We start from the raw sequence: 16,415 nt of genomic DNA, 5'->3' as shown, positions 1-16,415 counted from the left end.
TCTTAAAATTACATCTCAAAGCCCTAGAAAAAGAAGAACAAATCATTACCAAAAGCAGTAGAAGAGAGGAAATAATTAAAATCAAAGCTACAATCAATGAAATTGAAACAAAAGAAACAATTGAAATAATTGACAGAACCAATAGTTGGTTCTTTGAAAAAAACAAATAAAATTGACAGACCTTTAGCCATGGTAATGAAGATAAGGAGAGAGAAATCTCAAATTACTAACATATGTGATGAAAAAGGAAATATCACAACAGACACTACAGAAATACAGAAAATAATTAGAAATTATTTTGTAAACTTGTACTCAAATAAAATAGAAAATATTGAAGTCGTTGAAAAATTTCTAGAGTCATATGATTTGCCCAAATTGAATCATGATGACATACACAATTTAAACAAATTGATTTCAAGTGATGAAATAGAAGAGATCATCAAAGTATACCAACCAATAAAAGCCCAGGACCAGATGGATAGACAGCCAGGTTTTGCAAGACCTTTAAAGAAGAAATGATACCAATACTCTTCCATTTATTTCATAAAATAGAAAAAAAAACCAGGAGCATTTACAAACTCATTCTATAAAACCAATATCACCCTGTTTCCAAATCCAGGCAAGGACACATCAAAAAAAAGAAAACTTCAGACCAATATCTCTAATGAACATAGATGCAATCTCAATAAAATTCTGGAAAATTGACTACAGAAACATATCAAAAGAATCATGCACCGCGATCAAGTGGGATTCATCCCAGAGATGCAAGGTTAGTTCAACATATGGAAATCAATAAATGTAATTCATCATGTCAATAGACTTAAAGAATCATATGATCATCTCAGTAGATGCAGAAAAAGCATTTGACAAAATACAGCACCCCTTCATGTTCAAAACATTGGAAAAACTAGAGATAACATGAACATATCTCAACATCATAAAAGCTATCTATACTAAGTCCCAGGCCAACATCATTCTAAATGGAGAAAAATTGAAAAAAATTCTCTCTAAAAACTGGAACAAGACAGGGATTCCCTCTTTCACCACTTCTATTTAACATAGTTCTTTAAACACTGGCCAGAGAAATTAGATGAAAGAAATTAAAGTAAGACACATAGGAAAAGAAGAACTCAAATTGGCACTATTTGCTGATGACATGATTCTATACCTAGAAGACCCTAAGAGTTCCACCAGAAAACTTTTAGAACTAGTAAATGGATTCAGCAAAGTAGCAGGAAATAAAATCAACACCCATAAATCAAATGCATTTCTGTATATCAGTGACAAATCCTCTGAAAGGGAAACGAGGAAAACTATCCCATTTATAATAGCCTCAAAAAATAAAATAAAATATTTGTGAATCAACTTAATGAAAGAGGTAAAATTACAGAACCCCAAAGAAAGAAGTCAAAGAATATCTCATAAAATGGAAAGATCTACCTTACTCTTGGATAGGCAGAATTAATATTATCAAAATTACTATACTTCCAATAGCACTCTACAAATTTAATGCAATTCCAATCCAAATCCCAATGACATTTCTCAAAGAAATAGATAAAGCAATCATGAAATTCATCTGGAAAAATAAGAGACTCAGAATAGCTAAAGCAATTCTTAGCAGGAAGATTGAAGCAGATTGCATCACTATACCAGAACTTACACCATATTACAGAGCAATAGTAACAAAAAAAGCTCGGTATTGGCACCAACACAGACTGACAAATAACCCAATCAATAAATGAACCAAGGAACTGAACAGACACTTCTCAGAAGATGATATACAATCAATCAACAAATTTATTAAAAATGTTCATCATCGCTAGGAATTAGAGAAATGCAAATCAAAACCACTCTAAGATTTCATCTGATTCCAGTCAGAATGGCAGCTATTATGCCTACAAACAACAATAAGTGTTGGAGAGGGTGTGGGGGGAAAAAAGGTACACTCATACACTGCTGGTGGGACTGGAAATTGGTGCATCCAATATAAAAAGCAGTATGGAGATTTCTTGGAAAATTGGGAATGGAACCACCATGTGACCCAGCTATGCCTCTCCTCGGTCTATACCCCAGGGACTTAAAAACAGCATACTACAGGGACACAGTCACACCAATGTTTATAGCCGCACAATTCACAATATTTAAACTATGGAAACAACCTAGATGCCCTTCAATAGATGAATGGATAAAGAAAATGTGGTATATATACACAATGGAATATTACTCAGCAATAAAAGAGGATAAAATCATGGCATTTGCAGGTAAGTGGATGGAGTTAGAGACGATAATGCTAAGTGAAGTTAGCCAATACCAAAAATCCAAATGCCAAATGTTTTCTCTGATATAAGGAGGCTGATTCATATTGGGGTAGGGAGGGTGATTATGGGAGGAATAAATGAACTCTAGGTATTGCAGAGGGGTGGGAAGGGAAGGGAGTTGCCATGAGGTTAGAAATAATGGTGGAATGTGATGGACATTATTATCCAAAGTACATGTATGAAGACACAAGTTGGTGTGAATATACTTTGTATACAACCAGAGATATGAAAAATTGTGCTCTATATGTGTTAAAAGAATTGTCATGCATTCCACTGTCGTATATAATTTTTTTAAAAAATGTAAAAAAATATCCACATTAGCCCTGAGATGCTACTGCTGATGAGTTGAAAAACTCTGTGACTTGTCTGTCATGAGCAGTGACTGGAAGAATTCAAAATTGCTTTTTACAAATAATCAGCACTGCTCCAATCTAAGGAGAAAAACATATTGGCATTTACTTGGAACAATGAAAACCTCGAGGTTCAACAAATCGCATGCATTTGATCTCTGAACTTTGTTTCAGAGTACTAGAATCATTTCCATTTTACTCTATTTCGTTTACTGTTTTACTTAGTTTTTTAGTTAGATCTTTGCTGTAAACTGAATGGACTATCTCTTGAGGAAGTTCTCTTGTGCCAATAGATGATGCATGCATTCTGGCAAGCAAAGTAATTGGGTGTCTATTCCAATTGAGGGAACTACTTTAGGGGAAGCAGATTTCCTAGGTTTTTCAGGCATTGCATTTTAAAGAGGCTGCCTTGAATTATAGCTTGTTCTTCAGTAACACACTGGGTTTGTAGATCCTTGGGCAGTGAGATGAGCCTTGGCAATTCTTAGTGTGTGGCTAAATTGAGTAAGTATTCTAGGAAAACTAATGAACATTCTCTCAAGGCCAGATATGCATATTGTTTTAGTCAGACTTTTCACTGCTGTGACTAAAGGATGTGACAAGCAAAATTGTAGAGGAGAAAAAGTTTATTTGAGGGCTCACGAATTCAGAGTCATAGTGCACAGAACATGGACTCCATTCCTTGGATCTTAAGATGAAGCTGAATATCATGCTGGGAGAGTGTGGCAGAGGAAAGCAGCTCATGTCATGATCAGAAGCAGAAACAGATACTCCACTCAACAGACATAAATACATACCCAAAAGCCACACCCCAATTTCCACCTCCTCTAACCAAATCCTACACTTCAATTACCAGTCAGTTAATCTCTATCAGGAGATTAATTTACTGACTGGGTTAAGACTCTTATAACCCAATCATTTCTCCTCTGAATCTTCTTGTATTGTCTCACATATGAGCTTTTGGGGGACACCTCACATCCAAACCATAACACATATAATGTATGCATATTTGTCTATAGCCAAAAAGACTCTCTCTAAGGAACAATAGAAAACAGGATTTTGGTCTTTTGTGTGTTGGGGGCAGGGAGGCCCTCACTCATGTGTGAAATGATTTCCAAGAAGGTTATCAGAAAAAGTACAAAAGGTAAGAATCTCAAGAATATAACAGATAAAAATGACAAGGAAAAATCTCAAATAATGGTACCTCAGGGAAAAAGTTTTTTTGCTCTAGTAAAAATGAGATTCTCAAAGTGTCTATTCATTCTCTCTCTCTCTCTCTCTCTCTCTCTCTCTCTCTCTCTCTCTCTCTCTCTCTCTCCTCTCTGTTCCTCCCTCTCTCTCTCTGATCCTCCCTCCCTCCCTTTCTCTTTCTCTCTCCACACACACACACATGCATACAACATACATACAATAGGCACTGGGTTAATTGGTAGAGCTGTGGTTTGAGGAAAATTCCTAAGTTCCCTGTCTTCATAAATCTTTCACTTGAGGAAAAAATAATAAAAGAGTAGACAAATAAGGATACAAATTAATTATGGATCATGGTCTGAAGGATACAAAAGAAGGTGATGAATTCAAGAGTGACAGGGAACAGGGCATGGGGTAGGAATGGGAGGTTGCTTGTAATGTGAGATGTGAATAATAAAAAGGACAAGCTAATACACAACGTGGGAGAAAGGGTGAAAAGCAAAGGGAATTAACTGCCCGGATGCATAAGGAGCTTGCTATTTTCAGTGAAAAGATGCTTGGCATAATATGATTCAGGTGCATGATCCATTTAGCCTACAACTGGATCTGAGTCAGATGTAACAAAGGGCAGAATGAGGAAAGATAAGATTATTTTCTACAAGTTCACACTCAGATAGTGTGATCTCCTACTTCTCTTACTCTATTTTGTTCATCCACAAATTGATTTGAATTATCTTTAACCAGTTTATGACAACCAGTACTGCTTTCTGAAGTATGGTGAAATATCATGGTTAGCTACCTGCAGTTTAGAGCAATGCTTCCTTTCTATTTTCCCCAAATTGAACTCTTTAAATCTTCAAAACCTCTCCTGTTATTTCTAATACTCTAATACAAAAAGGGATATATATATATATATATATATATATATATATATATATATATATATCTGCTTTCATCTTTCCACACAATCTAGACTTTTACCTTAGAAAAATTTACCTTTGATCTTTATTTCATGTAGAATAAATGTTTTTGATCATTTTTAGTTTTTTTCTTATTGACTATACCCTCACCCCCTTAATTATTCTATGGCCTGCAGGGTTGACCTCCTTGTAGGAGGAATTGGTATGGCATAGCTTGGTAGCATGTAAGGAGTCTAACAGGCCTCCATGCCAACAAAACAAGTTTCTCAGATAGCCCAAATGTTTGAACACATTGTTTCCTTTTGCAACATCTTTGGATTAAGTCATTGAAGACTTATGTTTCTTAGGTAAGTGTGGTAGTACATTAAGTCACCATCAAAATGATTTAATTCCTTAAATAAAGCTCTGAGGGAATAGTATGCTGGAGAAGTTAATGGGAAAAGGGATTGAATACCTGGAGATGGGAAATCAGAGTTAAATCCCTGAATCAGTTTTTAACTTATTTTGTGAGGCAGGATGTTTTCTGCAAGACATAAACTATTGGTTGAGAAAAGGTGTTGGTGACCACTGAAACTCCACATCATATACAACCATAAGAATGGGAAGTTATATTCCATGGTATGACAAAATACATTCTACTGTCATGTATAACCAAAACAAACAAAGAAAAAAATAAACAATAAGAGAGAGAGAGAGAGAGAGAGAGAGAGAGAGAGAGAGAGAGAGAGAGAGAGAGAGAGAGAGAGAATGAATTAGAATAGGATTTGGGTTTATGCAGACCTCATTAAGGTCCTTGTTCCACCACTGACCAGCTGGGCAAATTTCTTTAAATCCTATGACCTTAATCTACCTCATCTATAAATGAACTCACTATGCTTGAGGCAATTAAATAAAACAATGTAGGTAACATGTGTGGTCCAAAATTAGCCAACAATGCAGAATTGCTCTAATAAATTTTGAACCATTTTTAACTACCTATAAAATGGGAAAAAGATTTCTGCAAATCACCAGGAAGCCTAGATTTATAAGCTTATGTGTGTGAAGTGAATGATTTATTTTAGAGATAGATACATATAGAAGCAAGAAAGAAAACAGAGGCAGGAAATAATCACTACAGTGTTATGTAATGTATACCAACCAGATGCCTTTTATAATTGAACTCTTTCTTTCATCTTCTGGAAATGCTGTGAGCACACATTTCTCATCTTTCAGCTTTCTTCATGATTGGTTGTCTACTTCCCAGAATAGTTTATTGTCAGTGGAGAGAAATATAAAAACTATCATCTGTGTCCATCATTGTGTAATACTGAAGGGCTACTTTACAATATAAAATTCCCATAGAGTCAGATGAGAATATACCTGAGACTATTTCACAGCGCAACTTCTTCCCTATATTTTTTCCTTTCTTTTCTTCTCAGGTGGATATCACAAGACTGCTGCAGTCTAGCTGGGCACAAATCATGAGCCACTCAAGCAGGAACGAACTTTATGTCCAAACTCCCACAGCACTCCAAGCACACTCCTTGGGAACTCTCCCTAACGCCACCCACGCCTTTCCTCCAGGAACACACCACACACCAACCGGAACCCCCCCCCCAACTCTCCTGGAACATGACTGGGCTGCACGCGGACTCACTCTAGGAACCCCACGAGACCTCAATGGGAACTCCAAAGTAGCGGGTGATGGAGGCAGCAAGAGCCATCCTATTACCGGACAATAAAGGTCTAATATACAATTGAATCAATCCAGCATCATCTTAATGGCTCCCCTCTCAACCATTACTTCTGGCAAAATGCCAGGGGCCATTCTGACTCGGCTGTGACTCTCAACACAAGACCATTCTCTAATAAATTTCCTCCATTCTAGCCTCAGTTTTCCTCCACAAAAACAACCCATTTATGTGCCCTGTCCCTTCAAAACATCTTCTTTGGTCCAGAGGTCACTACTTCATTTTGGTTTGAACATGGTTGATATGCCAAATGTATTTCCAAAGATCTCAACTGGAACATATTTTAGGTTGCATTCACAGAAATGAGACCATTTTTGAGGGAACTTTCTCACTGTAAAATGAAACAAAGATAGAACATACTTACACATACGCACACATGCACGCGCGCACACACACAAACATGCAAATGTAGCTTAGTGAAAAATTATGAAACAAATACACTTGTTCATCCTAGCCTCAATGACTTCTTCCTAAAGTAAACTCCAATGGGAAAATCTTATGTTTCTTTATAGTTTTATCACCTTCAGGTACATCTCTAGATGTCTTTGTTTAGTTATTCTAATTTTTAATTTGATATGTCCTTTGAGTCTCTTATTTCATGTTCCCCCTTCTCCTTTAAAATGTTTTCTTTAAAATTTTCATTTGCACAACTTGGGTCATTTGATTTAAAGTTTTCAACTGTCTGGATTTTGCTGATCACCTTCTCATGGTGCCATTAATCTATTCCTCTCTTCTTAGTACTTCCTGAAAATTGGCAACTGTATTCAAAAGCTTGATAAGGCTCAAATTTGTTCTTTTTTAACAAGATATGATAATATTTTATTCTTTCCTTGAGAGACTATAAAGTCTATCTCTCTTTTCATTAGAAGTTCTTAATCCTCGATGCCCATATTTACTAATTCATTGCATTTGTCACATGGTGATATTCTAAAAAGATATTCCAGAAGGACCTGCTTTATTTTAGTGGGAAATGGTTTTTCAGGATAATTGCTACAGAATTTATCATAGTTTTAGGCCTTTTAAATATACAGAAACAGGAAATCATATATAATATAGATGTATGAATCATATGTACTTTTTGAACTTATACAGTTATAATATATAAAATGTTTTGAAACATGCACATCATCCCATAATTTTACATGTAGCTTTAATTTATACTTATATATAATTTTCTATCTCTGTATATAATTGTATAAGTTTATATCAATACTTTCAATTTTAATACAGGAGTAGGATTCTTATTTATCATTACCATATTATATCTATATCTCCTTTCTACATAAAGAATCTTCTCACAGACATAGAGGATGATAGAATTCAACTGTCAAGCAATTGCTCAATTGATTGATCTAATAATACATGGAATGGTAACAGAATAATATCTAATAGCACTAAAACTCTCATGTCATTATAGTTACTGAAAATAAATGATGTCTGGATAGAGTGCTTTTGTTATCCCCTCTTCATTTTTTTAATAATTATATCTACATTGACTTAGCATATAGTAATTTACATACATATTTTTTCAATTTTAATCTTTATTTAGTCTCTTTTTCATAGGTTGTATATTTAATGGTCACAATTGGTCCTTACGATACTATTCCTTTAGAAATATTGGTTGTTTGATGTTTATTCTCTATATTTTTCAGAAAGTGGTCTTGGGAAAAAATATTCTTTGAGTCCTTGCATGTTGTTGACATTTTTTCCTCTTTATTTTTAAGTCAGTTCTTTTGGATGCAAAATCTTGGCTCACATTTTCCTTTCTCGGGTACCTTAAATATCTCATCTCATTTATTTGTGTCATAGAGCATTGTTTTAAAAAATCTGTTAATAATCTCATTTTCATGCCATTATAAGCCACATGTCCTTGTTTCATGTGTATGTTAAAAATTTTATTTTGCTTAATGCACATAATTTTACCAGAATATGAAAATAGGATTGTGTAATGTGCTCTTGTCCCAATGTCAAAGAGAAAGTATAATTCAAGCTCAAAAGGATGCCTTCTATTTTCACTGTTTTGAGCAGTGTGCTTGAAAAGTTAAAAGAGAATATAACTATTCCTCTACCTGTAGAATGAGTATATAAACTGGCAAAATGCCAGTGATTCCTACTCTTTTCCCTATTCACCATCATATAGATCTTGGCTTTTTGATCATGAGCATTCACTTTTTTTTTCCCTGTGTGTGGGAATCCTGACAACTAAATACAAATTGTTGTGTCCTAGGGAACAACCAAAACAGTTAGCATATTCATTAATTTAATTAGGACCTTGTTTACATTTTTGCTGTCAACCATAATCATTTGTTTATCTGAACTAAAGTCACCTGACTTCATTAGAATTATCAGTAGCTGTCAGAAAGTGAAAGTGTGCTTGACTTTCATAATTAACTATAAATTCAAGAGGCTTGATTTCTGATAGGACAGGCAATGTTTTCACAATATGAAGATGGAAATCAAAAATGTGGGCCTAGTTAAAGTTAGCCTTTGTGATAAAGTTAAACATAGGGCACTAATTAATGTTGATTCTATTTTCTGACAATACTCCCCTCTTTGTCTTTAGTTTCAAAGTTCATTACTTAGCCCTTTCTTTTTCAAAACAGAAAGTATTTACGTATGTTAACAGAGGCCTGGTAAACAGATTTCTTAGGGTTTCATTTCCTCAGATAACTGCATTATTTCTCTGATTTGACCTAGAAAAAGTATAATGGTCAAAAACAACTTATGGGCTGGGATTGTGGCTCAGTGGTAGAACACTAGCCCAGCACAGGCAAGGCCCTGGGTTCGATCCTCAGCACCTCATAAAATAAAATAAATGGGTAAATTAAAGATATTGTGTCCAACTACAACTAAAAAACTAAATATTAAAAAAATACTAAATCCTTTCTTTGGACCAGCTATACCATTCATTAATAGAAGTAGCTAAATGTGGTGAAAAGAGGATATGTCTGGAGTCAGAAGATTTGGAGTTTCATCTCTGGTTCCATTACTTACCAGCTGAGTGAGCTTGAACAAGCTATAAAATCTTTGTGTCTGTTATGTTTTGGGTGTGAGGTGTACCTCAAAAGTTTACAAGTGAGACAATGTGATAAGGTTTGGAGGAGAAATTATTGTGTTTTCAGAGTCTTAACCAGTGATTTAATCCCCTGATAGGGATTAACTGAGTGGTAATTTAAGTAATAAAGTGTGGCAAGAGGAGATGGGAACTGTGGCATGGCTTTGGGTATATATTTGTATCTGGCAAGTGGACTCACTCTCTGCTTGCTGATTACCTTGTAAGCTGCATCCCTCTGCCATACTCTTCCACCATGATGTTTGGCCTCACCTGGAGTCCCCTGCCTATGGATTGAGACCTCTGAAATGCAAACTTCTAAATAATTCTTTCCTCCTCTACAGTTGTTCTGGTTGTGTCTTTTAGTCACAGCAGCAAAAAAAAAAGCTGACTAAAAAAGTGTCTTTATATCATCATCTGAAAAATGGAGGATGATGGACATATTTGTTCTGTCTTTAAAATAATAGATGATGGGCTGGAGATGTGGCTCAAGCAGTAGTGTGCTCACCTGGCATGCGTGGGGTGCTGGGTTCGATCCTCAACACCACATAAAAATAAATAAATAATAAATAGATATTGTGTCTATCTAAAAACAATAAGTATTTAAAATAATAGGTTAATAATATGGTATAAACTTACAGGGAGCTAGGTAAATTCTTTTTATTATACGATGTTTTCCAAGGACTAATTTGTGTTGGAATTTCAGGGAGTTCATGATAACTTGGTATTGAGTATGTTCTTTGTAGAACTTTTTAAAATATCTTTTGTGTAAATATATTGGACAATTAATATCTCAAATTCTATTTGATGCATGAAATGAAGATTGAAGAGAAGTAACACTGAGAACATATGCACATCCCTTAACTTAATTTAGCCTCAGTTTGAATTATATTCTCTTGAGAATTGGCTTGGGAACCACTTTCTAAAAGTTTGTGTCTATTCTTTTACCTTAGTAATTAAAACCTAGTCAACAGAATTGAATATTTTCATTAGTGTATTGGGATTGTAGAATAGCCTTGAGCGTATCCTTGTTAACTAACTCCTGTTGTTATAAACAGCACCTGCCTGCCAAAAATACTGTGAAGGGAGCCATTTTTTTTCCTTTGGCTGTTTTCCTCTACCAATGACCCCATCAGTATCTCCTCCTCCTTTTTGGCATACTCTCCTACCTATTCTGTCTGCTATTTCCTTGCCAGCTTCTGCTATTGCCAGGATGTGAATTCAGTTGATATCTAATAATTATAGTATTAAAAAATGACTAGTCTAAGGCACAGCTTCTCTCAGTGTTTTTATTTTTTTTTGTATTTTTCAAATGGTACTCATGAAAAAGAAGAAAATTCCTAAAGGGATAAAATACAATGGTTACACACTAGGAGTAAGTTGAATTATATTCGCAATTACATACTCTTCTCATAGGGTTTCCTTATCAGGTACAAAAGGTGTGGAAATTTAAATTCAATCTGTTAAAGATGAGAGGACCTTTTAAAAAACAAATAAACAAAACTTTTATATAAAATCCTGATACTGACTTATTGTCATTTGCATACTTCTAAAAATAAAGATCATAGTAAAAACTCAATTAAATGTAAGCACTGTTTATGTGCTTATTAATTTTAGTTTAACTCTAAATGTCAATACAGAATATATAGTAACCGTCAATGACTACTGAAAGGAGTAATTAGATACTGATCTGTGCTAAAATGGATAATAAGAGAGGGGACTTGTTCATTAAAGAAAAAGGAATCCATCAATGGCAAGAGATGCCCATCTGAATGTCATTTAGTACATGTTAGCACTAAAGTTATCAAAGCCCCTATACTTCCAGTTATTTGAGCTCATATTTTCTGGGAACTCAGGAAAAATGCATTTCTAAGTAAAGTAGTTCTTCATGAACCTTGCCTTATCCTCATTCTCTACTGTTGACCTAATATGAATCTGCTATTACATGTAGTGTAATTCTGGTAAAAGTTTCACTGACTATAAGGCAGAGTATTTCATTTTTGATTGTGGGAAGCCACAAAGTGAAAGAAGGATACTTCACTGTGATTGTCCATAACTTAAAAATGCTGTTAATTTGAAAAGTGTATGAATATAAAGGAGTAGATTTGGTGATCCAAAATCAGTTTCTTTTCAAATCCCCACCAAATGTCATCCTTAATCTGGATTATTTGGAAAAAATAATCTTGTCTCATGTCCTTCCTGGAATTATCTACTTGATAACTGCTTCTCAATCTAATAACATTCTTCCTGTTACTCCTGACTTTATTGAGAACTACTGTTTGCTTTGGTGCATGACACTTCCGGAAATTCTGGGACTATTTACAATTTGATGTGCTTCTCATACCAATATTATTGCCCCTATGGAGGGGATTATGTGGAAGTATCTGCCTTTACTTTTGTTACATCTGCATTCTGTAGTAGTGCTAAGTATTTAAAATACACAACGGTGGACTTTAATTAACTATGACATGTAAAAAAAAGTGAATTAGAATACTGGAAAAAATGTAAAAATGTGGCTAAATATAAATGTACAAATTGTTCAAGGAAAAGTATTTTAAGCCATTTATGTATATTTCACCCATGGATCCTGACATTTTCTAGCCTTATTCCTCTGCTTTAGGGTCTGTTCTTTCTATTTAAGAAAAGACCTTGTATAAAAGGTCATGGAGAGTGAAATGAGCCAGGTTCAGAAAATCAAAGGTAAAATATGTTCTCTCATATGCAGATGTTAGAGAGAGATAAGCAATTTTAAAAAGTGGAATCTCAAGAAAATAAAAAGGAGAAGAGTAGAGTAGAGGAAGGTCATAAAGGGAGAGGCAGGAGGGATGGGAAAGGAAAGGAACAATAGAATGAAATTAACTAGATTATGTCATGTGTATGTATGAGCATATCACAATGAATTCCAATTTTATGTATAACCATAATGCACAAATGAAAAAATAAATAAAAAAGAATCAAAGACCACATAATCAAGGTGAATCTTGTAAATTACACTATCAATAATCTTGTATTTAAAGTATAAATAATAACTAAAATTGATTTTTATGCATGTATGAGTAAGTCAGGATGAACCCAACTACTATGTTTAACCATAAATATCTAATAAAAAATAAAATAAAGTGGGCTGGGGTGTTGGCTCAGTGGTAGAGCCCTCGCCTAGCCCATGCGAGGCACTGGGTTCAATCCTCAGCACCACATAACAATAAATAAAATAAAGATATTGTGTCCAACTACAACTAAAAATTAAAAAAAAAATAAAATAAATAAAGTATAAATGGTAACTATGTTACTTGAGTTCTGATATGGAGAAAATATAAATATTTCAATAAAACCACATAAAGTTTATATATTTTATCAGATGATAAAAGTTTTTATAATATTTTGAAAAAATAGTGAATTTATTCTCTTATCTCTTTGCTCTCTTTTACTCTCTCACACAACATGTAGAAGCAGGCATAGTCAAAAGTCATTGATGTCAGAGGCAATAGTGTATAGGTTTGTTTTATGAATAATTGATATAGATATAGTCTGCCCACAGCATAGTGTGGAAAACATTGTATATTGCTATGATTTTATATGATATAAAATACGAATTTTATTATAAATCCAGTGTTGTTTCTATGCATACATATAAACCATAATTTTATATTTATACTACTACAATAGCAGAATAATATCACTTCTCCCTATCCACATTTTGTGGTCTCTATTATGTGTATATTTGACAAAGTCTACCAATAAGAAATGGACCTTGGTACAATGCTCATTCGAAACAACACAACACTCTATTCCTGTAATTTACCCTCTGGCTACTCAAAAATTCAGAAAAGATTTTGAATTATGGCTTTAATTTGACTTAGTCCAAATCAAATTCTTAGGCAGGTAAAATTGGGCATGGGGAGCTAAGCACTAATTTTAGTCAGCCCATTTCCAGAAGTAGAAGGATTTAACTATTGACCCATAACATTCTCTAAGTCCAGAGTTTAAATGACTCTTATTCTCCTAGTCATATTTGCTTCTTTACCTAAATGAATTGGTAAAGAAGTCAGTCAGTATATTAGCCATATTTCCTGCCACAGACTCTGGTTTATTCTAATAAGGTAGAAGTTTCACTATGATTATTTTGTCATTAAAAGAATTTTCCTCTATAAATTTTGGTCCAAGAAAAAACAATTATTTTGTGGATAGTATTTGGGCACACACAAATTATTCACCAGTAATTATAATGCTTTTTCTCTCATATACCATAGTTTGGAAGTAAGAAAAAAAATTAGTTATTTCAAATACTAAGAGAGACAAAAGAACTTATTTCTAAAATTAGAGAAGTCTTTGCAAGACTGGTGAACTTTCTCATTCTATGCAGAGACACACATATGTGGCAAAATAGGAAAGCTGTATACTGAGCAACTAAGCCATGATAATTCCTTTTCTTTAAAAAGAATCTCTTAATAAGAGCCAGAATATAATATATATTTTCTGCATGCCTGCTCATGTTAATTAATGTAATTAAAAATGTGCAAAGATGGGTAAAATAAAATAGCACAAGAAATGTGTATGTGTATGTATATATTTTAAAGAGGTCCAAATATTTTTCAGAATGAAATGTTATTATGTAAATTTTATCATGGGGAGAAGCTGAGTCAATAGTTCTCAGGAGTCTTCTCTAGTCATTTTGCAAATTCTTAGAACTAAACTTATTTCAAAGTAAAAGATGAAAGAGGAAAAACAATTCCTGTTGCAAAATATTTAATGTATATATTTTCAATAATCTGTAATAATTCATGATTCAGAAAGAATAGAACAATCTCAGGGAATGAGGAAATGGGATTTTTCTAGTAAACTTGGGTATTTTCCACAATATACCTTACCATATTGTTAGAGAATTTACCTTGTTTCCAGTGTTGTACAAGTCAAATTTCTTCATATTATCTATTATTTATCTTTCTAAAATTCTTTACATGATAGAACTGTGAGATTTTACATTAGACTGTGAGTTTTATGAAGAGAGAGCCAGCACTTTGCTCTTTTGTTGTTGTAGCATAGAACACAATCCCTAGTGAATAGTCACAGCTTAATGAAAGGATTTTATGGCTAAATAAGTTTTATTTGTTCTTGTTGTGGACATTTACTGGCTTTGACTGTTTAATATTAATTCATATTCTTCCTAAGAGCACTCTACTTCATTATCATCATTACTCCTTCCATATTTGAGACAATCTGGTGGGAAAGTGATCAGAATCCACCAACATCATCACCTCTTACTAAAGGATGATTACATACTATGAAATTAGATGATTCCTCCATGGAATTTTATTCAAGCTGAAGAACAAAGATAGGGAAAATAGTATGTATCCATACCAACAGTGGCTTTGTGACCAAAATAACTGGAAAAAAAAAGCTATTTGTTTCCTAAATCCTAAAGTCCCATATCCCTTAGTGGTACATTACCTATATGAATGAGATCCACAGATAATGCACTAACATAAAATCTATATATCTCATTCTATCTTAAAGCCACATGAGGTCACATGACCAAGTTGGGATTAAAAATATTTGATGAAAGGCAATGTAGAAAAGTTCTATGATGTGTCCTTAAAGCTAGTGAATATTCCTCTTTTGCCTCCTTTTCTGCTTTTTTCCACTACTTTGGAATATTGTCAAAATGATTAACATTTTTTGAATATGCATATGGGCAACATTATGGCAACAGCAGAGACACAGTACCAAATGATACTGGGTCCATGGATGACCTCATACAGAAATCACAATCAATAGCATATAATGTTATCACACTTTTTGAAAGTTAATAGATTGCATAGAAAAAAATTCATGGCAATCAGAACATTAGAACAATAACAATAAAAATATTTGATAGCTCTCAACAGGTAGAGACATAAACTATCTTCAGGTATACAAGGAAGACTTACAATTTCGACTGCTTATTAGATTGCATAGGTATTAACAAAATCCTAGTAACAGGTAATGTGCACATCCCTGTCACTGACCATTATGTAAATAATGAGAAACTAATATTTAAAAAATTCTTAAATCCCAAATGAACTGTTAAATAACTTAGTTAAAAAAATATAATGGAAATGATAAAGTTTTTCTTACTTGAATATCAATGAAAATACTCAAGAAACTTATTAAAGAAAAGCTGTAAAATACAGAAATATACAGAGAATAATACAAAAAATTTTTGAATAATTAAAAATGTTAATATTTTGTCATTTTAAAAAAAATTATAAGCCAAGATCATGGAAGAAAAATTGGAGTTTTCCTCACCATTTCTAGTCCTTACTTTCATGGAAACACTTTTCATGATTGTAGCATTTATTGTACTGTATTAGGATGCTTTAATAAAGATGGACAAAAATTATATTGATTATTTTAGTGTATACTTTTGTGACATTTTTCATGTATTAAATTTATTAAAGTTTTGCTTATTTGGTTGTTTGTCCTTTCCCTTGAATTTTGAATTATTTATATATTTTGTGCATTAATTTATTAATTATTCTAATTTATATTATATCAACTTATTATATGTTATATATGCTGTAACTCTTTACTCCAAGTCTGTGGATGGCATCTTAAATTTCTGAATGATCTTTTGCCATGAATCATTAATTTTTAAATTTTGTGTAATGATTTTTTAAAGCTTTTTTTCTTTTGATGTATATTTTATGCTGTTGGGGGAAATTATTTTTAATATTTTTAAAATTGTTGATGAGCCTTTACTTTATTTATTAATTTATTTATATGTGGTGCTGAGAATCAAACCCAGTGCCTCACACATGCTAGTCAAGTGCTCTACCACTGAGCCACAACCCTGCCCTGGAGAAACTATTTTTAACTCA

Source organism: Marmota monax, unplaced genomic scaffold (genome assembly GCF_021218885.2).
Source record: "Marmota monax isolate L192 unplaced genomic scaffold, Marmota_monax_Labrador192_F-V1.1 WCK01_AAM20220418_F8-fsc00067, whole genome shotgun sequence".
Classification (NCBI taxonomy): domain Eukaryota; kingdom Metazoa; phylum Chordata; class Mammalia; order Rodentia; family Sciuridae; genus Marmota; species Marmota monax.
Note: the sequence above shows the minus strand (reverse complement) of the source record.